The sequence below is a fragment of the Equus caballus genome, chromosome 1 (assembly GCF_041296265.1).
Source record: "Equus caballus isolate H_3958 breed thoroughbred chromosome 1, TB-T2T, whole genome shotgun sequence".
Lineage (NCBI taxonomy): Eukaryota > Metazoa > Chordata > Mammalia > Perissodactyla > Equidae > Equus > Equus caballus.
In genome coordinates this window covers 80312503-80337622 of record NC_091684.1, presented here as the reverse complement: position 1 = coordinate 80337622, position 25120 = coordinate 80312503, and the positions used below count along the sequence as shown (strand labels likewise).

General features: G+C 68.2%; 6 non-coding genes across 6 annotated transcripts; all 6 read right to left on the bottom strand.

The window, feature by feature from the left end:
- Positions 1 to 2442: 2442 nt before the first annotated feature.
- Positions 2443 to 2561, bottom strand: LOC138919194 (5S ribosomal RNA). The gene has a single exon (XR_011429193.1). It is a non-coding gene; the product is annotated as a 5S ribosomal RNA (ribosomal RNA).
- A 3928-nt stretch (positions 2562 to 6489) lies between these two features.
- LOC138919181 (5S ribosomal RNA) lies at positions 6490 to 6608 on the bottom strand. Its single transcript, XR_011429158.1, has one exon. It is a non-coding gene; the product is annotated as a 5S ribosomal RNA (ribosomal RNA).
- A 3927-nt stretch (positions 6609 to 10535) lies between these two features.
- LOC138919157 (5S ribosomal RNA) lies at positions 10536 to 10654 on the bottom strand. The gene has a single exon (XR_011429131.1). It is a non-coding gene; the product is annotated as a 5S ribosomal RNA (ribosomal RNA).
- Positions 10655 to 14578: 3924 nt separating this feature from the next.
- Positions 14579 to 14697, bottom strand: LOC138919146 (5S ribosomal RNA). The gene has a single exon (XR_011429105.1). It is a non-coding gene; the product is annotated as a 5S ribosomal RNA (ribosomal RNA).
- A 3932-nt stretch (positions 14698 to 18629) lies between these two features.
- On the bottom strand, positions 18630 to 18748 carry LOC138919135 (5S ribosomal RNA). Its single transcript, XR_011429087.1, has one exon. It is a non-coding gene; the product is annotated as a 5S ribosomal RNA (ribosomal RNA).
- Positions 18749 to 22681: 3933 nt separating this feature from the next.
- LOC138919121 (5S ribosomal RNA) lies at positions 22682 to 22800 on the bottom strand. The gene has a single exon (XR_011429056.1). It is a non-coding gene; the product is annotated as a 5S ribosomal RNA (ribosomal RNA).
- Positions 22801 to 25120: the final 2320 nt, after the last annotated feature.

Sequence of the window (25120 nt, the reverse complement as noted above, 5' to 3'; positions counted from 1 at the left end):
TGTGATTACGGGGAGGGAAACGCACGTCGGAACACCCGTTGGTGCCTCCCGACGTCACCGGTATCCCCGTCCCGAGACCTCTGGGCTTCAGGGTTCTGGGCCGCAGCCCTCTCCCGTCGTCCACCCGGGATCCAGTGCACGATGTCTGCACTGCCCATCTCAAGAGTTTGGGCCCTGTGGGCGTTCTTGGATCCCGTTGGAAAGGGGACCTCGGGACGCGAGGGAGAGGAAAGGGCCGGGGGGCCGGGGTGGGGGGCGGGGGGCGGGCTGGGGGAAAGAGAGCGACGCCATCAACGCATGTCTGACCAGGACCTCGGCTGTGCCAGGCTCTCCATTTCCCACGGCACCGCGTCCCGTCGTCGGGGACGCCGCCTCTCGTCGGGACGTGTTGGTCTGCCGTCGGTCCTCCCGTCCCAGGCACGAGGCGGCGAACTCCCCCAAAGGCAGAGATTTTGGCACCTGCGTCCTCGGCTGCTGGGTCCGGCCCCAAGCAGGCACGCGGCCCGCAGGTGCCGGGCGAATGTCGGCGGAAAGCACTATGCTCACAGGGAAGGACGGCAGACGATGAGCGCGCACCAACCAGTGCCGCGCTCCGTGCTGAGCGGTGTGCTCCGTGCTCCCGCTTCCGCGCTCGCAACAACGCCACCGACGAGGCACTAACAGGACCCCCTTTCCAACCAGATGAGGCAACTGCCGCTCAGGGAGGGCGAGTCCCTCGCAGGAACGGCGGCCCTTGCTGCCGAGCCTTCGTTTGAGACCAAGCCTCCGGGCCCGCACTCCGGGAAACTTACGGAGACACAGCCCCAGTTCTCCCAGCAGAACACGCTCATCGGAGGTCAGATTGGGGGAGCCGTCGGAACCAGAACCACCCAGGGCGCTACCCTGCAGGGAGCGACGCGCGGCCCGCCCCGCCCCGCCACCCCGCCATCCCGGGCAAGCAGGAAGCAGGCCACAGGTGCCCTGGGTCTGCTCTGGCAGGGAAAGTGGGGCCCACGGGAAAAGGGAAACACGAGGATATTCGCTCCCAGGATGATTGCTGAACGGTGAGAGGATGGAGGTTGAGGTCCTCTCTTCCTGCTCTGCCCGCATGTCCCAGCTTCTCCACAGCGAGCAACTATTGCTTTCTGTCTGCGGTGGGGAAGAGACGGCTTACCTTGATGAATTCCCCCCTTGAAAATGTAAAAGTCCGTGCGATCTGAGGCAAGTCTCCCCTCTCCTCCTCCCTGTCATCCCCGCTCTCCTCCCCTGGAGCAAACTCCCCTCCCGCTTTCCCGGATCCCCTTTCCGCGATAGTCTGCGCGGACACAGGCAGGGGAAGAGCAGACTTTCAAAGCTGCCCGAGCCGCACGATATGAAAGCTCAAGCCAAGGAGCCAGGAAGGGCTGGCCGCTGAGGACGGAAATGTCCTCTCGGGGGACTCGTCCACTCCCTCTGGCAGACAGAGGCCAGGAGGGGGGCAGGACAGAGTGAGGCACCTGAGTGAGGGGACACCAAAACCCTGGGCCAGCGCAGCAAGATTCCTAATCCTTCCATCCAGTCTGTTCAGAATCAAAACGGATGCAAGGGATCCACGAGGAGCCAGACACCGACCTTTCAAACGAAGGCAGGACCCCCCCCCCCCCCAAAAGACAAAAGCGAAGACGGAGACGGAGTTGCATCCCAGCCGGGGAGCGGGGGGAGGCGCTTGAAACTTAGACACTTGGGGAAGGGGACGTCTTTAAGGAAAGACAACACAAAAGGACCCGTACCAACTCCGGTGCGGAAACGAGGGTTTCTCGCGAACGACGGTATCAAGGACAGCCAGGTACCGACTTGGAGAAGCTGACACACGGCGCAGGCATCAGAAAATCCAGAAGCCGTCCCGCTTGGGATGGATGGCCAGGCCCGGAAGGCTCCTCTCGAGCCCAGTGGGCCCCGTCCTTCTGTAGGTGCTGTTTGGAGAGGCCTGACCCGGGGTCTTTCCTAGATGGGCTCTGGAAGACGGAGGGGCTGCTGGCAGCTTGCTGAAGCTGTCCGGGCCTCCGCAGCCCGGAGCGGGATCCGTTCCATCGCACACCACGACTCGACCAACTGCTTGGGTGCCGCGCCGGCCGAGTGGACCGCTAGGGTCTCTCAGGAGCCTGGCGGGTGGGAAGAGGCCGCCGAGGACAGAGGGAGCCCGCCGGACGAGGGCGGCGTCGGGGGCACGGCCACGCGGGGCCGGCCCCGGTTGGCCCTGGGTTCCCGTGGGGCCGCGAGGTGGAAGGGCTGGGCGGCGGCGGCGGCGGCGGCGGCGGCGGTGGCCGCGGCCGCGGGGCACTCGCGCGGCTGGACAGCGGTGGGGGCGTGGCGGGGCGATGGGGCGACCGGTGAGGAGGGAGGAGGGGCGGGAGGAGCGTGGAGGGAGCGGCGCTGGGGCCGTTGGGGGGGGCGCAAAAGGAGAGGGAGGCGGCGGGAGGCAAAAGCCTACAGCACCCGGTATTCCCAGGCGGTCTCCCATCCAAGTACTAACCAGGCCCGACCCTGCTTAGCTTCCGAGATCAGACGAGATCGGGCGCGTTCAGGGTGGTATGGCCGTAGACGCTGGCGGCTGCCGCCGGCGCCCCTAAGAAGCCTCGCGCGCGCGCGCGCTGTCGCCTGGCCCCTGTGACGCGCCGTCGCCTGGCGTCTGTGACGCGCGCGCCCGAGCCCCTGTGACGCGCACCGGCCGCCCGCGTCCCCTGCGCCCCGCGCTCCGCCGCCTGCCGCCTGCCTGCCACTGCCTCCCGCCGCCGCCGCCGCCGCCGCCGCCGCCGCCGCCGCGGCCAGCCAAACCCTGCCCTGCCCTGCCCTGCCCTGCCCTGCCCTGCCCTGCCGCCCGCCCAGGGCGCGGGAGGCCTCGGGCACCCCGGGGACTGTGGGCGGGCGGGGCGCAAGTCTAGGCGCTCTCCCAAGCCGGCCCCGGACGCTCCAGGCCTCCTGTCCGCCCGCATCCCGGCGACGGGTCGCAGGACATCCGGCTGCTCTGCTCGGGGACAGGTGGCCCGGGGCGTCGGGCGCGTCGGCGCGTCGGCGCGTCAGCGCGTCGGGGCCCCGGGCCGGCGAGGCCCCTCCGGCCCGAGGCGCCTCCCAACGAACCCGGGCCCAACAACCCCCGGCGGCCGCCGCTCCGGCCCGGCCCCAACTTGCCCAAATCCAGCTGGAGCCACCGGCGCGACCAGAGGGCATCACCGGAAAGCCCTCCGGGGCGGGCGGCGGGGCGCGGGGAGACCAGGGCGGGCCACCCTTCCCCGCCCCGCCCCGCGCCCCGCCCACGGGACCCGGACCGCGCCCTCAACCCCAGGCCCCGCGGCCACCCTGGACAGCTCCTGACTGACCGACCTGAGAGACACAGAGACAGAGACAGAGACAGAGGCAGAGACAGAGAGATTGAGAGGATCCGAGACACGGACCCAGACAGACACCCCCCGGGACAGACACACAGACGCTCACGCTGACACAGAGAGGCCCTGCCCAAGAGGCAGCTTCCCCACAGGAGGGCGGTGGTGCTTGAGCTGGGCCCGGGCAAGGAGGCGGGGGCCCTGGGGCTGGCGATCACCCCTGGGGCCCTGGGACGTGCAGACAGGGTCTCAGGAGTGCAGCGCTCCTGGGATCCCTGTCCCGCGACCCGGACGCCCAGGAGCCACGGACAGGCAGCCGGGCTCGGGCTCGCTCTCGCTCTCGCTCTCGCTCTCGCTCTCGCTCTGTGTGTGCGCGTTTTTGTGTGCGCGTGCGTGTTTGTGTGTTTCTTTCCTTCTCTCTTCGCCTCTTCGTTCTGGCTCTTTTCCTCTTTCTGCGGGGCGCCCCCGGACTTCCTGAGTTGACAGAACGAGCAGCCAGAAAAGTCAGGACACGGAGAACTTCGCCCGAGAAACCAACGCAATCTACCAGACGTACAGAACCCCCTCCCCGACGACCACAGCGTCCACAGTCTGCTCGAGCGCAGGTAGGGACATTACCCAGGGTCTCCCACAGGTTAGCTCACCCGTTAAGTCTCCTTAGTTTTACCAAGATGGCTAGCACGCCGAGGATGGACGGATGAGCGCCACGGTGTGATTACGGGGAGGGAAACGCACGTCGGAACACCCGTTGGTGCCTCCCGACGTCACCGGTATCCCCGTCCCGAGACCTCTGGGCTTCAGGGTTCTGGGCCGCAGCCCTCTCCCGTCGTCCACCCGGGATCCAGTGCACGATGTCTGCACTGCCCATCTCAAGAGTTTGGGCCCTGTGGGCGTTCTTGGATCCCGTTGGAAAGGGGACCTCGGGACGCGAGGGAGAGGAAAGGGCCGGGGGGCCGGGGTGGGGGGCGGGGGGCGGGCTGGGGGAAAGAGAGCGACGCCATCAACGCATGTCTGACCAGGACCTCGGCTGTGCCAGGCTCTCCATTTCCCACGGCACCGCGTCCCGTCGTCGGGGACGCCGCCTCTCGTCGGGACGTGTTGGTCTGCCGTCGGTCCTCCCGTCCCAGGCACGAGGCGGCGAACTCCCCCAAAGGCAGAGATTTTGGCACCTGCGTCCTCGGCTGCTGGGTCCGGCCCCAAGCAGGCACGCGGCCCGCAGGTGCCGGGCGAATGTCGGCGGAAAGCACTATGCTCACAGGGAAGGACGGCAGACGATGAGCGCGCACCAACCAGTGCCGCGCTCCGTGCTGAGCGGTGTGCTCCGTGCTCCCGCTTCCGCGCTCGCAACAACGCCACCGACGAGGCACTAACAGGACCCCCTTTCCAACCAGATGAGGCAACTGCCGCTCAGGGAGGGCGAGTCCCTCGCAGGAACGGCGGCCCTTGCTGCCGAGCCTTCGTTTGAGACCAAGCCTCCGGGCCCGCACTCCGGGAAACTTACGGAGACACAGCCCCAGTTCTCCCAGCAGAACACGCTCATCGGAGGTCAGATTGGGGGAGCCGTCGGAACCAGAACCACCCAGGGCGCTACCCTGCAGGGAGCGACGCGCGGCCCGCCCCGCCCCGCCACCCCCCCCACCCCGGCAAGCAGGAAGCAGGCCACAGGTGCCCTGGGTCTGCTCTGGCAGGGAAAGTGGGGCCCACGGGAAAAGGGAAACACGAGGATATTCGCTCCCAGGATGATTGCTGAACGGTGAGAGGATGGAGGTTGAGGTCCTCTCTTCCTGCTCTGCCCGCATGTCCCAGCTTCTCCACAGCGAGCAACTATTGCTTTCTGTCTGCGGTGGGGAAGAGACGGCTTACCTTGATGAATTCCCCCCTTGAAAATGTAAAAGTCCGTGCGATCTGAGGCAAGTCTCCCCTCTCCTCCTCCCTGTCATCCCCGCTCTCCTCCCCTGGAGCAAACTCCCCTCCCGCTTTCCCGGATCCCCTTTCCGCGATAGTCTGCGCGGACACAGGCAGGGGAAGAGCAGACTTTCAAAGCTGCCCGAGCCGCACGATATGAAAGCTCAAGCCAAGGAGCCAGGAAGGGCTGGCCGCTGAGGACGGAAATGTCCTCTCGGGGGACTCGTCCACTCCCTCTGGCAGACAGAGGCCAGGAGGGGGGCAGGACAGAGTGAGGCACCTGAGTGAGGGGACACCAAAACCCTGGGCCAGCGCAGCAAGATTCCTAATCCTTCCATCCAGTCTGTTCAGAATCAAAACGGATGCAAGGGATCCACGAGGAGCCAGACACCGACCTTTCAAACGAAGGCAGGACCCCCCCCCCCCCAAAAGACAAAAGCGAAGACGGAGACGGAGTTGCATCCCAGCCGGGGAGCGGGGGGAGGCGCTTGAAACTTAGACACTGGGGGAAGGGGACGTCTTTAAGGAAAGACAACACAAAAGGACCCGTACCAACTCCGGTGCGGAAACGAGGGTTTCTCGCGAACGACGGTATCAAGGACAGCCAGGTACCGACTTGGAGAAGCTGACACACGGCGCAGGCATCAGAAAATCCAGAAGCCGTCCCGCTTGGGATGGATGGCCAGGCCCGGAAGGCTCCTCTCGAGCCCAGTGGGCCCCGTCCTTCTGTAGGTGCTGTTTGGAGAGGCCTGACCCGGGGTCTTTCCTAGATGGGCTCTGGAAGACGGAGGGGCTGCTGGCAGCTTGCTGAAGCTGTCCGGGCCTCCGCAGCCCGGAGCGGGATCCGTTCCATCGCACACCACGACTCGACCAACTGCTTGGGTGCCGCGCCGGCCGAGTGGACCGCTAGGGTCTCTCAGGAGCCTGGCGGGTGGGAAGAGGCCGCCGAGGACAGAGGGAGCCCGCCGGACGAGGGCGGCGTCGGGGGCACGGCCACGCGGGGCCGGCCCCGGTTGGCCCTGGGTTCCCGTGGGGCCGCGAGGTGGAAGGGCTGGGCGGCGGCGGCGGCGGCGGCGGCGGCGGTGGCCGCGGCCGCGGGGCACTCGCGCGGCTGGACAGCGGTGGGGGCGTGGCGGGGCGATGGGGCGACCGGTGAGGAGGGAGGAGGGGCGGGAGGAGCGTGGAGGGAGCGGCGCTGGGGCCGTTGGGGGGGGCGCAAAAGGAGAGGGAGGCGGCGGGAGGCAAAAGCCTACAGCACCCGGTATTCCCAGGCGGTCTCCCATCCAAGTACTAACCAGGCCCGACCCTGCTTAGCTTCCGAGATCAGACGAGATCGGGCGCGTTCAGGGTGGTATGGCCGTAGACGCTGGCGGCTGCCGCCGGCGCCCCTAAGAAGCCTCGCGCGCGCGCGCGCTGTCGCCTGGCCCCTGTGACGCGCCGTCGCCTGGCGTCTGTGACGCGCGCGCCCGAGCCCCTGTGACGCGCACCGGCCGCCCGCGTCCCCTGCGCCCCGCGCTCCGCCGCCTGCCGCCTGCCTGCCACTGCCTCCCGCCGCCGCCGCCGCCGCCGCCGCCGCCGCCGCCGCGGCCAGCCAAACCCTGCCCTGCCCTGCCCTGCCCTGCCCTGCCCTGCCCTGCCGCCCGCCCAGGGCGCGGGAGGCCTCGGGCACCCCGGGGACTGTGGGCGGGCGGGGCGCAAGTCTAGGCGCTCTCCCAAGCCGGCCCCGGACGCTCCAGGCCTCCTGTCCGCCCGCATCCCGGCGACGGGTCGCAGGACATCCGGCTGCTCTGCTCGGGGACAGGTGGCCCGGGGCGTCGGGCGCGTCGGCGCGTCGGCGCGTCAGCGCGTCGGGGCCCCGGGCCGGCGAGGCCCCTCCGGCCCGAGGCGCCTCCCAACGAACCCGGGCCCAACAACCCCCGGCGGCCGCCGCTCCGGCCCGGCCCCAACTTGCCCAAATCCAGCTGGAGCCACCGGCGCGACCAGAGGGCATCACCGGAAACCCCTCCGGGGCGGGCGGCGGGGCGCGGGGAGACCAGGGCGGGCCACCCTTCCCCGCCCCGCCCCGCGCCCCGCCCACGGGACCCGGACCGCGCCCTCAACCCCAGGCCCCGCGGCCACCCTGGACAGCTCCTGACTGACCGACCTGAGAGACACAGAGACAGAGACAGAGACAGAGGCAGAGACAGAGAGATTGAGAGGATCCGAGACACGGACCCAGACAGACACCCCCCGGGACAGACACACAGACGCTCACGCTGACACAGAGAGGCCCTGCCCAAGAGGCAGCTTCCCCACAGGAGGGCGGTGGTGCTTGAGCTGGGCCCGGGCAAGGAGGCGGGGGCCCTGGGGCTGGCGATCACCCCTGGGGCCCTGGGACGTGCAGACAGGGTCTCAGGAGTGCAGCGCTCCTGGGATCCCTGTCCCGCGACCCGGACGCCCAGGAGCCACGGACAGGCAGCCGGGCTCGGGCTCGCTCTCGCTCTCGCTCTCGCTCTCGCTCTCGCTCTGTGTGTGCGCGTTTTTGTGTGCGCGTGCGTGTTTGTGTGTTTCTTTCCTTCTCTCTTCGCCTCTTCGTTCTGGCTCTTTTCCTCTTTCTGCGGGGCGCCCCCGGACTTCCTGAGTTGACAGAACGAGCAGCCAGAAAAGTCAGGACACGGAGAACTTCGCCCGAGAAACCAACGCAATCTACCAGACGTACAGAACCCCCTCCCCGACGACCACAGCGTCCACAGTCTGCTCGAGCGCAGGTAGGGACATTACCCAGGGTCTCCCACAGGTTAGCTCACCCGTTAAGTCTCCTTAGTTTTACCAAGATGGCTAGCACGCCGAGGATGGACGGATGAGCGCCACGGTGTGATTACGGGGAGGGAAACGCACGTCGGAACACCCGTTGGTGCCTCCCGACGTCACCGGTATCCCCGTCCCGAGACCTCTGGGCTTCAGGGTTCTGGGCCGCAGCCCTCTCCCGTCGTCCACCCGGGATCCAGTGCACGATGTCTGCACTGCCCATCTCAAGAGTTTGGGCCCTGTGGGCGTTCTTGGATCCCGTTGGAAAGGGGACCTCGGGACGCGAGGGAGAGGAAAGGGCCGGGGGGCCGGGGTGGGGGGCGGGGGGCGGGCTGGGGGAAAGAGAGCGACGCCATCAACGCATGTCTGACCAGGACCTCGGCTGTGCCAGGCTCTCCATTTCCCACGGCACCGCGTCCCGTCGTCGGGGACGCCGCCTCTCGTCGGGACGTGTTGGTCTGCCGTCGGTCCTCCCGTCCCAGGCACGAGGCGGCGAACTCCCCCAAAGGCAGAGATTTTGGCACCTGCGTCCTCGGCTGCTGGGTCCGGCCCCAAGCAGGCACGCGGCCCGCAGGTGCCGGGCGAATGTCGGCGGAAAGCACTATGCTCACAGGGAAGGACGGCAGACGATGAGCGCGCACCAACCAGTGCCGCGCTCCGTGCTGAGCGGTGTGCTCCGTGCTCCCGCTTCCGCGCTCGCAACAACGCCACCGACGAGGCACTAACAGGACCCCCTTTCCAACCAGATGAGGCAACTGCCGCTCAGGGAGGGCGAGTCCCTCGCAGGAACGGCGGCCCTTGCTGCCGAGCCTTCGTTTGAGACCAAGCCTCCGGGGCCGCACTCCGGGAAACTTACGGAGACACAGCCCCAGTTCTCCCAGCAGAACACGCTCATCGGAGGTCAGATTGGGGGAGCCGTCGGAACCAGAACCACCCAGGGCGCTACCCTGCAGGGAGCGACGCGCGGCCCGCCCCGCCCCGCCACCCCGCCATCCCGGGCAAGCAGGAAGCAGGCCACAGGTGCCCTGGGTCTGCTCTGGCAGGGAAAGTGGGGCCCACGGGAAAAGGGAAACACGAGGATATTCGCTCCCAGGATGATTGCTGAACGGTGAGAGGATGGAGGTTGAGGTCCTCTCTTCCTGCTCTGCCCGCATGTCCCAGCTTCTCCACAGCGAGCAACTATTGCTTTCTGTCTGCGGTGGGGAAGAGACGGCTTACCTTGATGAATTCCCCCCTTGAAAATGTAAAAGTCCGTGCGATCTGAGGCAAGTCTCCCCTCTCCTCCTCCCTGTCATCCCCGCTCTCCTCCCCTGGAGCAAACTCCCCTCCCGCTTTCCCGGATCCCCTTTCCGCGATAGTCTGCGCGGACACAGGCAGGGGAAGAGCAGACTTTCAAAGCTGCCCGAGCCGCACGATATGAAAGCTCAAGCCAAGGAGCCAGGAAGGGCTGGCCGCTGAGGACGGAAATGTCCTCTCGGGGGACTCGTCCACTCCCTCTGGCAGACAGAGGCCAGGAGGGGGGCAGGACAGAGTGAGGCACCTGAGTGAGGGGACACCAAAACCCTGGGCCAGCGCAGCAAGATTCCTAATCCTTCCATCCAGTCTGTTCAGAATCAAAACGGATGCAAGGGATCCACGAGGAGCCAGACACCGACCTTTCAAACGAAGGCAGGACCCCCCCCCCCCAAAAGACAAAAGCGAAGACGGAGACGGAGTTGCATCCCAGCCGGGGAGCGGGGGGAGGCGCTTGAAACTTAGACACTTGGGGAAGGGGACGTCTTTAAGGAAAGACAACACAAAAGGACCCGTACCAACTCCGGTGCGGAAACGAGGGTTTCTCGCGAACGACGGTATCAAGGACAGCCAGGTACCGACTTGGAGAAGCTGACACACGGCGCAGGCATCAGAAAATCCAGAAGCCGTCCCGCTTGGGATGGATGGCCAGGCCCGGAAGGCTCCTCTCGAGCCCAGTGGGCCCCGTCCTTCTGTAGGTGCTGTTTGGAGAGGCCTGACCCGGGGTCTTTCCTAGATGGGCTCTGGAAGACGGAGGGGCTGCTGGCAGCTTGCTGAAGCTGTCCGGGCCTCCGCAGCCCGGAGCGGGATCCGTTCCATCGCACACCACGACTCGACCAACTGCTTGGGTGCCGCGCCGGCCGAGTGGACCGCTAGGGTCTCTCAGGAGCCTGGCGGGTGGGAAGAGGCCGCCGAGGACAGAGGGAGCCCGCCGGACGAGGGCGGCGTCGGGGGCACGGCCACGCGGGGCCGGCCCCGGTTGGCCCTGGGTTCCCGTGGGGCCGCGAGGTGGAAGGGCTGGGCGGCGGCGGCGGCGGCGGCGGCGGCGGTGGCCGCGGCCGCGGGGCACTCGCGCGGCTGGACAGCGGTGGGGGCGTGGCGGGGCGATGGGGCGACCGGTGAGGAGGGAGGAGGGGCGGGAGGAGCGTGGAGGGAGCGGCGCTGGGGCCGTTGGGGGGGGCGCAAAAGGAGAGGGAGGCGGCGGGAGGCAAAAGCCTACAGCACCCGGTATTCCCAGGCGGTCTCCCATCCAAGTACTAACCAGGCCCGACCCTGCTTAGCTTCCGAGATCAGACGAGATCGGGCGCGTTCAGGGTGGTATGGCCGTAGACGCTGGCGGCTGCCGCCGGCGCCCCTAAGAAGCCTCGCGCGCGCGCGCGCTGTCGCCTGGCCCCTGTGACGCGCCGTCGCCTGGCGTCTGTGACGCGCGCGCCCGAGCCCCTGTGACGCGCACCGGCCGCCCGCGTCCCCTGCGCCCCGCGCTCCGCCGCCTGCCGCCTGCCTGCCACTGCCTCCCGCCGCCGCCGCCGCCGCCGCCGCCGCCGCCGCGGCCAGCCAAACCCTGCCCTGCCCTGCCCTGCCCTGCCCTGCCCTGCCCTGCCGCCCGCCCAGGGCGCGGGAGGCCTCGGGCACCCCGGGGACTGTGGGCGGGCGGGGCGCAAGTCTAGGCGCTCTCCCAAGCCGGCCCCGGACGCTCCAGGCCTCCTGTCCGCCCGCATCCCGGCGACGGGTCGCAGGACATCCGGCTGCTCTGCTCGGGGACAGGTGGCCCGGGGCGTCGGGCGCGTCGGCGCGTCGGCGCGTCAGCGCGTCGGGGCCCCGGGCCGGCGAGGCCCCTCCGGCCCGAGGCGCCTCCCAACGAACCCGGGCCCAACAACCCCCGGCGGCCGCCGCTCCGGCCCGGCCCCAACTTGCCCAAATCCAGCTGGAGCCACCGGCGCGACCAGAGGGCATCACCGGAAACCCCTCCGGGGCGGGCGGCGGGGCGCGGGGAGACCAGGGCGGGCCACCCTTCCCCGCCCCGCCCCGCGCCCCGCCCACGGGACCCGGACCGCGCCCTCAACCCCAGGCCCCGCGGCCACCCTGGACAGCTCCTGACTGACCGACCTGAGAGACACAGAGACAGAGACAGAGACAGAGGCAGAGACAGAGAGATTGAGAGGATCCGAGACACGGACCCAGACAGACACCCCCCGGGACAGACACACAGACGCTCACGCTGACACAGAGAGGCCCTGCCCAAGAGGCAGCTTCCCCACAGGAGGGCGGTGGTGCTTGAGCTGGGCCCGGGCAAGGAGGCGGGGGCCCTGGGGCTGGCGATCACCCCTGGGGCCCTGGGACGTGCAGACAGGGTCTCAGGAGTGCAGCGCTCCTGGGATCCCTGTCCCGCGACCCGGACGCCCAGGAGCCACGGACAGGCAGCCGGGCTCGGGCTCGCTCTCGCTCTCGCTCTCGCTCTCGCTCTCGCTCTGTGTGTGCGCGTTTTTGTGTGCGCGTGCGTGTTTGTGTGTTTCTTTCCTTCTCTCTTCGCCTCTTCGTTCTGGCTCTTTTCCTCTTTCTGCGGGGCGCCCCCGGACTTCCTGAGTTGACAGAACGAGCAGCCAGAAAAGTCAGGACACGGAGAACTTCGCCCGAGAAACCAACGCAATCTACCAGACGTACAGAACCCCCTCCCCGACGACCACAGCGTCCACAGTCTGCTCGAGCGCAGGTAGGGACATTACCCAGGGTCTCCCACAGGTTAGCTCACCCGTTAAGTCTCCTTAGTTTTACCAAGATGGCTAGCACGCCGAGGATGGACGGATGAGCGCCACGGTGTGATTACGGGGAGGGAAACGCACGTCGGAACACCCGTTGGTGCCTCCCGACGTCACCGGTATCCCCGTCCCGAGACCTCTGGGCTTCAGGGTTCTGGGCCGCAGCCCTCTCCCGTCGTCCACCCGGGATCCAGTGCACGATGTCTGCACTGCCCATCTCAAGAGTTTGGGCCCTGTGGGCGTTCTTGGATCCCGTTGGAAAGGGGACCTCGGGACGCGAGGGAGAGGAAAGGGCCGGGGGGCCGGGGTGGGGGGCGGGGGGCGGGCTGGGGGAAAGAGAGCGACGCCATCAACGCATGTCTGACCAGGACCTCGGCTGTGCCAGGCTCTCCATTTCCCACGGCACCGCGTCCCGTCGTCGGGGACGCCGCCTCTCGTCGGGACGTGTTGGTCTGCCGTCGGTCCTCCCGTCCCAGGCACGAGGCGGCGAACTCCCCCAAAGGCAGAGATTTTGGCACCTGCGTCCTCGGCTGCTGGGTCCGGCCCCAAGCAGGCACGCGGCCCGCAGGTGCCGGGCGAATGTCGGCGGAAAGCACTATGCTCACAGGGAAGGACGGCAGACGATGAGCGCGCACCAACCAGTGCCGCGCTCCGTGCTGAGCGGTGTGCTCCGTGCTCCCGCTTCCGCGCTCGCAACAACGCCACCGACGAGGCACTAACAGGACCCCCTTTCCAACCAGATGAGGCAACTGCCGCTCAGGGAGGGCGAGTCCCTCGCAGGAACGGCGGCCCTTGCTGCCGAGCCTTCGTTTGAGACCAAGCCTCCGGGGCCGCACTCCGGGAAACTTACGGAGACACAGCCCCAGTTCTCCCAGCAGAACACGCTCATCGGAGGTCAGATTGGGGGAGCCGTCGGAACCAGAACCACCCAGGGCGCTACCCTGCAGGGAGCGACGCGCGGCCCGCCCCGCCCCGCCACCCCGCCATCCCGGGCAAGCAGGAAGCAGGCCACAGGTGCCCTGGGTCTGCTCTGGCAGGGAAAGTGGGGCCCACGGGAAAAGGGAAACACGAGGATATTCGCTCCCAGGATGATTGCTGAACGGTGAGAGGATGGAGGTTGAGGTCCTCTCTTCCTGCTCTGCCCGCATGTCCCAGCTTCTCCACAGCGAGCAACTATTGCTTTCTGTCTGCGGTGGGGAAGAGACGGCTTACCTTGATGAATTCCCCCCTTGAAAATGTAAAAGTCCGTGCGATCTGAGGCAAGTCTCCCCTCTCCTCCTCCCTGTCATCCCCGCTCTCCTCCCCTGGAGCAAACTCCCCTCCCGCTTTCCCGGATCCCCTTTCCGCGATAGTCTGCGCGGACACAGGCAGGGGAAGAGCAGACTTTCAAAGCTGCCCGAGCCGCACGATATGAAAGCTCAAGCCAAGGAGCCAGGAAGGGCTGGCCGCTGAGGACGGAAATGTCCTCTCGGGGGACTCGTCCACTCCCTCTGGCAGACAGAGGCCAGGAGGGGGGCAGGACAGAGTGAGGCACCTGAGTGAGGGGACACCAAAACCCTGGGCCAGCGCAGCAAGATTCCTAATCCTTCCATCCAGTCTGTTCAGAATCAAAACGGATGCAAGGGATCCACGAGGAGCCAGACACCGACCTTTCAAACGAAGGCAGGACCCCCCCCCCCCAAAAGACAAAAGCGAAGACGGAGACGGAGTTGCATCCCAGCCGGGGAGCGGGGGGAGGCGCTTGAAACTTAGACACTTGGGGAAGGGGACGTCTTTAAGGAAAGACAACACAAAAGGACCCGTACCAACTCCGGTGCGGAAACGAGGGTTTCTCGCGAACGACGGTATCAAGGACAGCCAGGTACCGACTTGGAGAAGCTGACACACGGCGCAGGCATCAGAAAATCCAGAAGCCGTCCCGCTTGGGATGGATGGCCAGGCCCGGAAGGCTCCTCTCGAGCCCAGTGGGCCCCGTCCTTCTGTAGGTGCTGTTTGGAGAGGCCTGACCCGGGGTCTTTCCTAGATGGGCTCTGGAAGACGGAGGGGCTGCTGGCAGCTTGCTGAAGCTGTCCGGGCCTCCGCAGCCCGGAGCGGGATCCGTTCCATCGCACACCACGACTCGACCAACTGCTTGGGTGCCGCGCCGGCCGAGTGGACCGCTAGGGTCTCTCAGGAGCCTGGCGGGTGGGAAGAGGCCGCCGAGGACAGAGGGAGCCCGCCGGACGAGGGCGGCGTCGGGGGCACGGCCACGCGGGGCCGGCCCCGGTTGGCCCTGGGTTCCCGTGGGGCCGCGAGGTGGAAGGGCTGGGCGGCGGCGGCGGCGGCGGCGGCGGCGGTGGCCGCGGCCGCGGGGCACTCGCGCGGCTGGACAGCGGTGGGGGCGTGGCGGGGCGATGGGGCGACCGGTGAGGAGGGAGGAGGGGCGGGAGGAGCGTGGAGGGAGCGGCGCTGGGGCCGTTGGGGGGGGCGCAAAAGGAGAGGGAGGCGGCGGGAGGCAAAAGCCTACAGCACCCGGTATTCCCAGGCGGTCTCCCATCCAAGTACTAACCAGGCCCGACCCTGCTTAGCTTCCGAGATCAGACGAGATCGGGCGCGTTCAGGGTGGTATGGCCGTAGACGCTGGCGGCTGCCGCCGGCGCCCCTAAGAAGCCTCGCGCGCGCGCGCGCTGTCGCCTGGCCCCTGTGACGCGCCGTCGCCTGGCGTCTGTGACGCGCGCGCCCGAGCCCCTGTGACGCGCACCGGCCGCCCGCGTCCCCTGCGCCCCGCGCTCCGCCGCCTGCCGCCTGCCTGCCACTGCCTCCCGCCGCCGCCGCCGCCGCCGCCGCCGCCGCCGCGGCCAGCCAAACCCTGCCCTGCCCTGCCCTGCCCTGCCCTGCCCTGCCCTGCCGCCCGCCCAGGGCGCGGGAGGCCTCGGGCACCCCGGGGACTGTGGGCGGGCGGGGCGCAAGTCTAGGCGCTCTCCCAAGCCGGCCCCGGACGCTCCAGGCCTCCTGTCCGCCCGCATCCCGGCGACGGGTCGCAGGACATCCGGCTGCTCTGCTCGGGGACAGGTGGCCCGGGGCGTCGGGCGCGTCGGCGCGTCGGCGCGTCAGCGCGTCGGGGCCCCGGGCCGGCGAGGCCCCTCCGGCCCGAGGCGCCTCCCAACGAACCCGGGCCCAACAACCCCCGGCGGCCGCCGCTCCGGCCCGGCCCCAACTTGCCCAAATCCAGCTGGAGCCACCGGCGCGACCAGAGGGCATCACCGGAAACCCCTCCGGGGCGGGCGGCGGGGCGCGGGGAGACCAGGGCGGGCCACCCTTCCCCGCCCCGCCCCGCGCCCCGCCCACGGGACCCGGACCGCGCCCTCAACCCCAGGCCCCGCGGCCACCCTGGACAGCTCCTGACTGACCGACCTGAGAGACACAGAGACAGAGACAGAGACAGAGGCAGAGACAGAGAGATTGAGAGGATCCGAGACACGGACCCAGACAGACACCCCCCGGGACAGACACACAGACGCTCACGCTGACACAGAGAGGCCCTGCCCAAGAGGCAGCTTCCCCACAGGAGGGCGGTGGTGCTTGAGCTGGGCCCGGGCAAGGAGGCGGGGGCCCTGGGGCTGGCGATCACCCCTGGGGCCCTGGGACGTGCAGACAGGGTCTCAGGAGTGCAGCGCTCCTGGGATCCCTGTCCCGCGACCCGGACGCCCAGGAGCCACGGACAGGCAGCCGGGCTCGGGCTCGCTCTCGCTCTCGCTCTCGCTCTCGCTCTCGCTCTGTGTGTGCGCGTTTTTGTGTGCGCGTGCGTGTTTGTGTGTTTCTTTCCTTCTCTCTTCGCCTCTTCGTTCTGGCTCTTTTCCTCTTTCTGCGGGGCGCCCCCGGACTTCCTGAGTTGACAGAACGAGCAGCCAGAAAAGTCAGGACACGGAGAACTTCGCCCGAGAAACCAACGCAATCTACCAGACGTACAGAACCCCCTCCCCGACGACCACAGCGTCCACAGTCTGCTCGAGCGCAGGTAGGGACATTACCCAGGGTCTCCCACAGGTTAGCTCACCCGTTAAGTCTCCTTAGTTTTACCAAGATGGCTAGCACGCCGAGGATGGACGGATGAGCGCCACGGTGTGATTACGGGGAGGGAAACGCACGTCGGAACACCCGTTGGTGCCTCCCGACGTCACCGGTATCCCCGTCCCGAGACCTCTGGGCTTCAGGGTTCTGGGCCGCAGCCCTCTCCCGTCGTCCACCCGGGATCCAGTGCACGATGTCTGCACTGCCCATCTCAAGAGTTTGGGCCCTGTGGGCGTTCTTGGATCCCGTTGGAAAGGGGACCTCGGGACGCGAGGGAGAGGAAAGGGCCGGGGGGCCGGGGTGGGGGGCGGGGGGCGGGCTGGGGGAAAGAGAGCGACGCCATCAACGCATGTCTGACCAGGACCTCGGCTGTGCCAGGCTCTCCATTTCCCACGGCACCGCGTCCCGTCGTCGGGGACGCCGCCTCTCGTCGGGACGTGTTGGTCTGCCGTCGGTCCTCCCGTCCCAGGCACGAGGCGGCGAACTCCCCCAAAGGCAGAGATTTTGGCACCTGCGTCCTCGGCTGCTGGGTCCGGCCCCAAGCAGGCACGCGGCCCGCAGGTGCCGGGCGAATGTCGGCGGAAAGCACTATGCTCACAGGGAAGGACGGCAGACGATGAGCGCGCACCAACCAGTGCCGCGCTCCGTGCTGAGCGGTGTGCTCCGTGCTCCCGCTTCCGCGCTCGCAACAACGCCACCGACGAGGCACTAACAGGACCCCCTTTCCAACCAGATGAGGCAACTGCCGCTCAGGGAGGGCGAGTCCCTCGCAGGAACGGCGGCCCTTGCTGCCGAGCCTTCGTTTGAGACCAAGCCTCCGGGGCCGCACTCCGGGAAACTTACGGAGACACAGCCCCAGTTCTCCCAGCAGAACACGCTCATCGGAGGTCAGATTGGGGGAGCCGTCGGAACCAGAACCACCCAGGGCGCTACCCTGCAGGGAGCGACGCGCGGCCCGCCCCGCCCCGCCACCCCGCCATCCCGGGCAAGCAGGAAGCAGGCCACAGGTGCCCTGGGTCTGCTCTGGCAGGGAAAGTGGGGCCCACGGGAAAAGGGAAACACGAGGATATTCGCTCCCAGGATGATTGCTGAACGGTGAGAGGATGGAGGTTGAGGTCCTCTCTTCCTGCTCTGCCCGCATGTCCCAGCTTCTCCACAGCGAGCAACTATTGCTTTCTGTCTGCGGTGGGGAAGAGACGGCTTACCTTGATGAATTCCCCCCTTGAAAATGTAAAAGTCCGTGCGATCTGAGGCAAGTCTCCCCTCTCCTCCTCCCTGTCATCCCCGCTCTCCTCCCCTGGAGCAAACTCCCCTCCCGCTTTCCCGGATCCCCTTTCCGCGATAGTCTGCGCGGACACAGGCAGGGGAAGAGCAGACTTTCAAAGCTGCCCGAGCCGCACGATATGAAAGCTCAAGCCAAGGAGCCAGGAAGGGCTGGCCGCTGAGGACGGAAATGTCCTCTCGGGGGACTCGTCCACTCCCTCTGGCAGACAGAGGCCAGGAGGGGGGCAGGACAGAGTGAGGCACCTGAGTGAGGGGACACCAAAACCCTGGGCCAACGAAGCAAGATTCCTAATCCTTCCATCCAGTCTGTTCAGAATCAAAACGGATGCAAGGGATCCACGAGGAGCCAGACACCGACCTTTCAAACGAAGGCAGGACCCCCCCCCCCCCAAAAGACAAAAGCGAAGACGGAGACGGAGTTGCATCCCAGCCGGGGAGCGGGGGGAGGCGCTTGAAACTTAGACACTTGGGGAAGGGGACGTCTTTAAGGAAAGACAACACAAAAGGACCCGTACCAACTCCGGTGCGGAAACGAGGGTTTCTCGCGAACGACGGTATCAAGGACAGCCAGGTACCGACTTGGAGAAGCTGACACACGGCGCAGGCATCAGAAAATCCAGAAGCCGTCCCGCTTGGGATGGATGGCCAGGCCCGGAAGGCTCCTCTCGAGCCCAGTGGGCCCCGTCCTTCTGTAGGTGCTGTTTGGAGAGGCCTGACCCGGGGTCTTTCCTAGATGGGCTCTGGAAGACGGAGGGGCTGCTGGCAGCTTGCTGAAGCTGTCCGGGCCTCCGCAGCCCGGAGCGGGATCCGTTCCATCGCACACCACGACTCGACCAACTGCTTGGGTGCCGCGCCGGCCGAGTGGACCGCTAGGGTCTCTCAGGAGCCTGGCGGGTGGGAAGAGGCCGCCGAGGACAGAGGGAGCCCGCCGGACGAGGGCGGCGTCGGGGGCACGGCCACGCGGGGCCGGCCCCGGTTGGCCCTGGGTTCCCGTGGGGCCGCGAGGTGGAAGGGCTGGGCGGCGGCGGCGGCGGCGGCGGCGGTGGCCGCGGCCGCGGGGCACTCGCGCGGCTGGACAGCGGTGGGGGCGTGGCGGGGCGATGGGGCGACCGGTGAGGAGGGAGGAGGGGCGGGAGGAGCGTGGAGGGAGCGGCTCTAGGGCCGGGGGGCGGGGGGGGGGGGGGCGCAAAAGGAGAGGGAGGCGGCGGGAGGCAAAAGCCTACAGCACCCGGTATTCCCAGGCGGTCTCCCATCCAAGTACTAACCAGGCCCGACCCTGCTTAGCTTCCGAGATCAGACGAGATCGGGCGCGTTCAGGGTGGTATGGCCGTAGACGCTGGCGGCTGCCGCCGGCGCCCCTAAGAAGCCTCGCGCGCGCGCGCGCTGTCGCCTGGCCCCTGTGACGCGCCGTCGCCTGGCGTCTGTGACGCGCGCGCCCGAGCCCCTGTGACGCGCACCGGCCGCCCGCGTCCCCTGCGCCCCGCGCTCCGCCGCCTGCCGCCTGCCTGCCACTGCCTCCCGCCGCCGCCGCCGCCGCCGCCGCCGCCGCCGCCGCGGCCAGCCAAACCCTGCCCTGCCCTGCCCTGCCCTGCCCTGCCCTGCCCTACCCTGCCGCCCGCCCAGGGCGCGGGAGGCCTCGGGCAGCCCGGGGACTGTGGGCGGGCGGGGCGCAAGTCTAGGCGCTCTCCCAAGCCGGCCCCGGACGCTCCAGGCCTCCTGTCCGCCCGCATCCCGGCGACGGGTCGCAGGACATCCGGCTGCTCTGCTCGGGGACAGGTGGCCCGGGGCGTCGGGCGCGTCGGCGCGTCGGCGCGTCGGCGCGTCGGGGCCCCGGGCCCGCGAGGCCCCTCCGGCCCGAGGCGCCTCCCAACGAACCCGGGCCCAACAACCCCCGGCGGCCGCCGCTCCGGCCCGGCCCCAACTTGCCCAAATCCAGCTGGAGCCACCGGCGCGACCAGAGGGCATCACCGGAAACCCCTCCGGGGCGGGCGGCGGGGCGCGGGGAGACCAGGGCGGGCCACCCTTCCCCGCCCCGCCCCGCGCCCCGCCCACGGGACCCGGACCGCGCCCTCAACCCCAGGCCCCGCGGCCACCCTGGACAGCTCCTGACTGACCGACCTGAGAGACACAGAGACAGAGACAGAGACAGAGGCAGAGACAGAGAGATTGAGAGGATCCGAGACACGGACCCAGACAGACACCCCCCGGGACAGACACACAGACGCTCACGCTGACACAGAGAGGCCCTGCCCAAGAGGCAGCTTCCCCACAGGAGGGCGGTGGTGCTTGAGCTGGGCCCGGGCAAGGAGGCGGGGGCCCTGGGGCTGGCGATCACCCCTGGGGCCCTGGGACGTGCAGACAGGGTCTCAGGAGTGCAGCGCTCCTGGGATCCCTGTCCCGCGACCCGGACGCCCAGGAGCCACGGACAGGCAGCCGGGCTCGGGCTCGCTCTCGCTCTCGCTCTCGCTCTCGCTCTCGCTCTGTGTGTGCGCGTTTTTGTGTGCGCGTGCGTGTTTGTGTGTTTCTTTCCTTCTCTCTTCGCCTCTTCGTTCTGGCTCTTTTCCTCTTTCTGCGGGGCGCCCCCGGACTTCCTGAGTTGACAGAACGAGCAGCCAGAAAAGTCAGGACACGGAGAACTTCGCCCGAGAAACCAACGCAATCTACCAGACGTACAGAACCCCCTCCCCGACGACCACAGCGTCCACAGTCTGCTCGAGCGCAGGTAGGGACATTACCCAGGGTCTCCCACAGGTTAGCTCACCCGTTAAGTCTCCTTAGTTTTACCAAGATGGCTAGCACGCCGAGGATGGACGGATGAGCGCCACGGTGTGATTACGGGGAGGGAAACGCACGTCGGAACACCCGTTGGTGCCTCCCGACGTCACCGGTATCCCCGTCCCGAGACCTCTGGGCTTCAGGGTTCTGGGCCGCAGCCCTCTCCCGTCGTCCACCCGGGATCCAGTGCACGATGTCTGCACTGCCCATCTCAAGAGTTTGGGCCCTGTGGGCGTTCTTGGATCCCGTTGGAAAGGGGACCTCGGGACGCGAGGGAGAGGAAAGGGCCGGGGGGCCGGGGTGGGGGGCGGGGGGCGGGCTGGGGGAAAGAGAGCGACGCCATCAACGCATGTCTGACCAGGACCTCGGCTGTGCCAGGCTCTCCATTTCCCACGGCACCGCGTCCCGTCGTCGGGGACGCCGCCTCTCGTCGGGACGTGTTGGTCTGCCGTCGGTCCTCCCGTCCCAGGCACGAGGCGGCGAACTCCCCCAAAGGCAGAGATTTTGGCACCTGCGTCCTCGGCTGCTGGGTCCGGCCCCAAGCAGGCACGCGGCCCGCAGGTGCCGGGCGAATGTCGGCGGAAAGCACTATGCTCACAGGGAAGGACGGCAGACGATGAGCGCGCACCAACCAGTGCCGCGCTCCGTGCTGAGCGGTGTGCTCCGTGCTCCCGCTTCCGCGCTCGCAACAACGCCACCGACGAGGCACTAACAGGACCCCCTTTCCAACCAGATGAGGCAACTGCCGCTCAGGGAGGGCGAGTCCCTCGCAGGAACGGCGGCCCTTGCTGCCGAGCCTTCGTTTGAGACCAAGCCTCCGGGGCCGCACTCCGGGAAACTTACGGAGACACAGCCCCAGTTCTCCCAGCAGAACACGCTCATCGGAGGTCAGATTGGGGGAGCCGTCGGAACCAGAACCACCCAGGGCGCTACCCTGCAGGGAGCGACGCGCGGCCCGCCCCGCCCCGCCACCCCGCCATCCCGGGCAAGCAGGAAGCAGGCCACAGGTGCCCTGGGTCTGCTCTGGCAGGGAAAGTGGGGCCCACGGGAAAAGGGAAACACGAGGATATTCGCTCCCAGGATGATTGCTGAACGGTGAGAGGATGGAGGTTGAGGTCCTCTCTTCCTGCTCTGCCCGCATGTCCCAGCTTCTCCACAGCGAGCAACTATTGCTTTCTGTCTGCGGTGGGGAAGAGACGGCTTACCTGGATGAATTCCCCCCTTGAAAATGTAAAAGTCCGTGCGATCTGAGGCAAGTCTCCCCTCTCCTCCTCCCTGTCATCCCCGCTCTCCTCCCCTGGAGCAAACTCCCCTCCCGCTTTCCCGGATCCCCTTTCCGCGATAGTCTGCGCGGACACAGGCAGGGGAAGAGCAGACTTTCAAAGCTGCCCGAGCCGCACGATATGAAAGCTCAAGCCAAGGAGCCAGGAAGGGCTGGCCGCTGAGGACGGAAATGTCCTCTCGGGGGACTCGTCCACTCCCTCTGGCAGACAGAGGCCAGGAGGGGGGCAGGACAGAGTGAGGCACCTGAGTGAGGGGACACCAAAACCCTGGGCCAGCGCAGCAAGATTCCTAATCCTTCCATCCAGTCTGTTCAGAATCAAAACGGATGCAAGGGATCCACGAGGAGCCAGACACCGACCTTTCAAACGAAGGCAGGACCCCCCCCCCCCCAAAAGACAAAAGCGAAGACGGAGACGGAGTTGCATCCCAGCCGGGGAGCGGGGGGAGGCGCTTGAAACTTAGACACTTGGGGAAGGGGACGTCTTTAAGGAAAGACAACACAAAAGGACCCGTACCAACTCCGGTGCGGAAACGAGGGTTTCTCGCGAACGACGGTATCAAGGACAGCCAGGTACCGACTTGGAGAAGCTGACACACGGCGCAGGCATCAGAAAATCCAGAAGCCGTCCCGCTTGGGATGGATGGCCAGGCCCGGAAGGCTCCTCTCGAGCCCAGTGGGCCCCGTCCTTCTGTAGGTGCTGTTTGGAGAGGCCTGACCCGGGGTCTTTCCTAGATGGGCTCTGGAAGACGGAGGGGCTGCTGGCAGCTTGCTGAAGCTGTCCGGGCCTCCGCAGCCCGGAGCGGGATCCGTTCCATCGCACACCACGACTCGACCAACTGCTTGGGTGCCGCGCCGGCCGAGTGGACCGCTAGGGTCTCTCAGGAGCCTGGCGGGTGGGAAGAGGCCGCCGAGGACAGAGGGAGCCCGCCGGACGAGGGCGGCGTCGGGGGCACGGCCACGCGGGGCCGGCCCCGGTTGGCCCTGGGTTCCCGTGGGGCCGCGAGGTGGAAGGGCTGGGCGGCGGCGGCGGCGGCGGCGGCGGCGGTGGCCGCGGCCGCGGGGCACTCGCGCGGCTGGACAGCGGTGGGGGCGTGGCGGGGCGATGGGGCGACCGGTGAGGAGGGAGGAGGGGCGGGAGGAGCGTGGAGGGAGCGGCGCTGGGGCCGTTGGGGGGGGCGCAAAAGGAGAGGGAGGCGGCGGGAGGCAAAAGCCTACAGCACCCGGTATTCCCAGGCGGTCTCCCATCCAAGTACTAACCAGGCCCGACCCTGCTTAGCTTCCGAGATCAGACGAGATCGGGCGCGTTCAGGGTGGTATGGCCGTAGACGCTGGCGGCTGCCGCCGGCGCCCCTAAGAAGCCTCGCGCGCGCGCGCGCTGTCGCCTGGCCCCTGTGACGCGCCGTCGCCTGGCGTCTGTGACGCGCGCGCCCGAGCCCCTGTGACGCGCACCGGCCGCCCGCGTCCCCTGCGCCCCGCGCTCCGCCGCCTGCCGCCTGCCTGCCACTGCCTCCCGCCGCCGCCGCCGCCGCCGCCGCCGCCGCCGCCGCGGCCAGCCAAACCCTGCCCTGCCCTGCCCTGCCCTGCCCTGCCCTGCCCTGCCGCCCGCCCAGGGCGCGGGAGGCCTCGGGCACCCCGGGGACTGTGGGCGGGCGGGGCGCAAGTCTAGGCGCTCTCCCAAGCCGGCCCCGGACGCTCCAGGCCTCCTGTCCGCCCGCATCCCGGCGACGGGTCGCAGGACATCCGGCTGCTCTGCTCGGGGACAGGTGGCCCGGGGCGTCGGGCGCGTCGGCGCGTCGGCGCGTCAGCGCGTCGGGGCCCCGGGCCGGCGAGGCCCCTCCGGCCCGAGGCGCCTCCCAACGAACCCGGGCCCAACAACCCCCGGCGGCCGCCGCTCCGGCCCGGCCCCAACTTGCCCAAATCCAGCTGGAGCCACCGGCGCGACCAGAGGGCATCACCGGAAAGCCCTCCGGGGCGGGCGGCGGGGCGCGGGGAGACCAGGGCGGGCCACCCTTCCCCGCCCCGCCCCGCGCCCCGCCCACGGGACCCGGACCGCGCCCTCAACCCCAGGCCCCGCGGCCACCCTGGACAGCTCCTGACTGACCGACCTGAGAGACACAGAGACAGAGACAGAGACAGAGGCAGAGACAGAGAGATTGAGAGGATCCGAGACACGGACCCAGACAGACACCCCCCGGGACAGACACACAGACGCTCACGCTGACACAGAGAGGCCCTGCCCAAGAGGCAGCTTCCCCACAGGAGGGCGGTGGTGCTTGAGCTGGGCCCGGGCAAGGAGGCGGGGGCCCTGGGGCTGGCGATCACCCCTGGGGCCCTGGGACGTGCAGACAGGGTCTCAGGAGTGCAGCGCTCCTGGGATCCCTGTCCCGCGACCCGGACGCCCAGGAGCCACGGACAGGCAGCCGGGCTCGGGCTCGCTCTCGCTCTCGCTCTCGCTCTCGCTCTCGCTCTGTGTGTGCGCGTTTTTGTGTGCGCGTGCGTGTTTGTGTGTTTCTTTCCTTCTCTCTTCGCCTCTTCGTTCTGGCTCTTTTCCTCTTTCTGCGGGGCGCCCCCGGACTTCCTGAGTTGACAGAACGAGCAGCCAGAAAAGTCAGGACACGGAGAACTTCGCCCGAGAAACCAACGCAATCTACCAGACGTACAGAACCCCCTCCCCGACGACCACAGCGTCCACAGTCTGCTCGAGCGCAGGTAGGGACATTACCCAGGGTCTCCCACAGGTTAGCTCACCCGTTAAGTCTCCTTAGTTTTACCAAGATGGCTAGCACGCCGAGGATGGACGGATGAGCGCCACGGTGTGATTACGGGGAGGGAAACGCACGTCGGAACACCCGTTGGTGCCTCCCGACGTCACCGGTATCCCCGTCCCGAGACCTCTGGGCTTCAGGGTTCTGGGCCGCAGCCCTCTCCCGTCGTCCACCCGGGATCCAGTGCACGATGTCTGCACTGCCCATCTCAAGAGTTTGGGCCCTGTGGGCGTTCTTGGATCCCGTTGGAAAGGGGACCTCGGGACGCGAGGGAGAGGAAAGGGCCGGGGGGCCGGGGTGGGGGGCGGGGGGCGGGCTGGGGGAAAGAGAGCGACGCCATCAACGCATGTCTGACCAGGACCTCGGCTGTGCCAGGCTCTCCATTTCCCACGGCACCGCGTCCCGTCGTCGGGGACGCCGCCTCTCGTCGGGACGTGTTGGTCTGCCGTCGGTCCTCCCGTCCCAGGCACGAGGCGGCGAACTCCCCCAAAGGCAGAGATTTTGGCACCTGCGTCCTCGGCTGCTGGGTCCGGCCCCAAGCAGGCACGCGGCCCGCAGGTGCCGGGCGAATGTCGGCGGAAAGCACTATGCTCACAGGGAAGGACGGCAGACGATGAGCGCGCACCAACCAGTGCCGCGCTCCGTGCTGAGCGGTGTGCTCCGTGCTCCCGCTTCCGCGCTCGCAACAACGCCACCGACGAGGCACTAACAGGACCCCCTTTCCAACCAGATGAGGCAACTGCCGCTCAGGGAGGGCGAGTCCCTCGCAGGAACGGCGGCCCTTGCTGCCGAGCCTTCGTTTGAGACCAAGCCTCCGGGCCCGCACTCCGGGAAACTTACGGAGACACAGCCCCAGTTCTCCCAGCAGAACACGCTCATCGG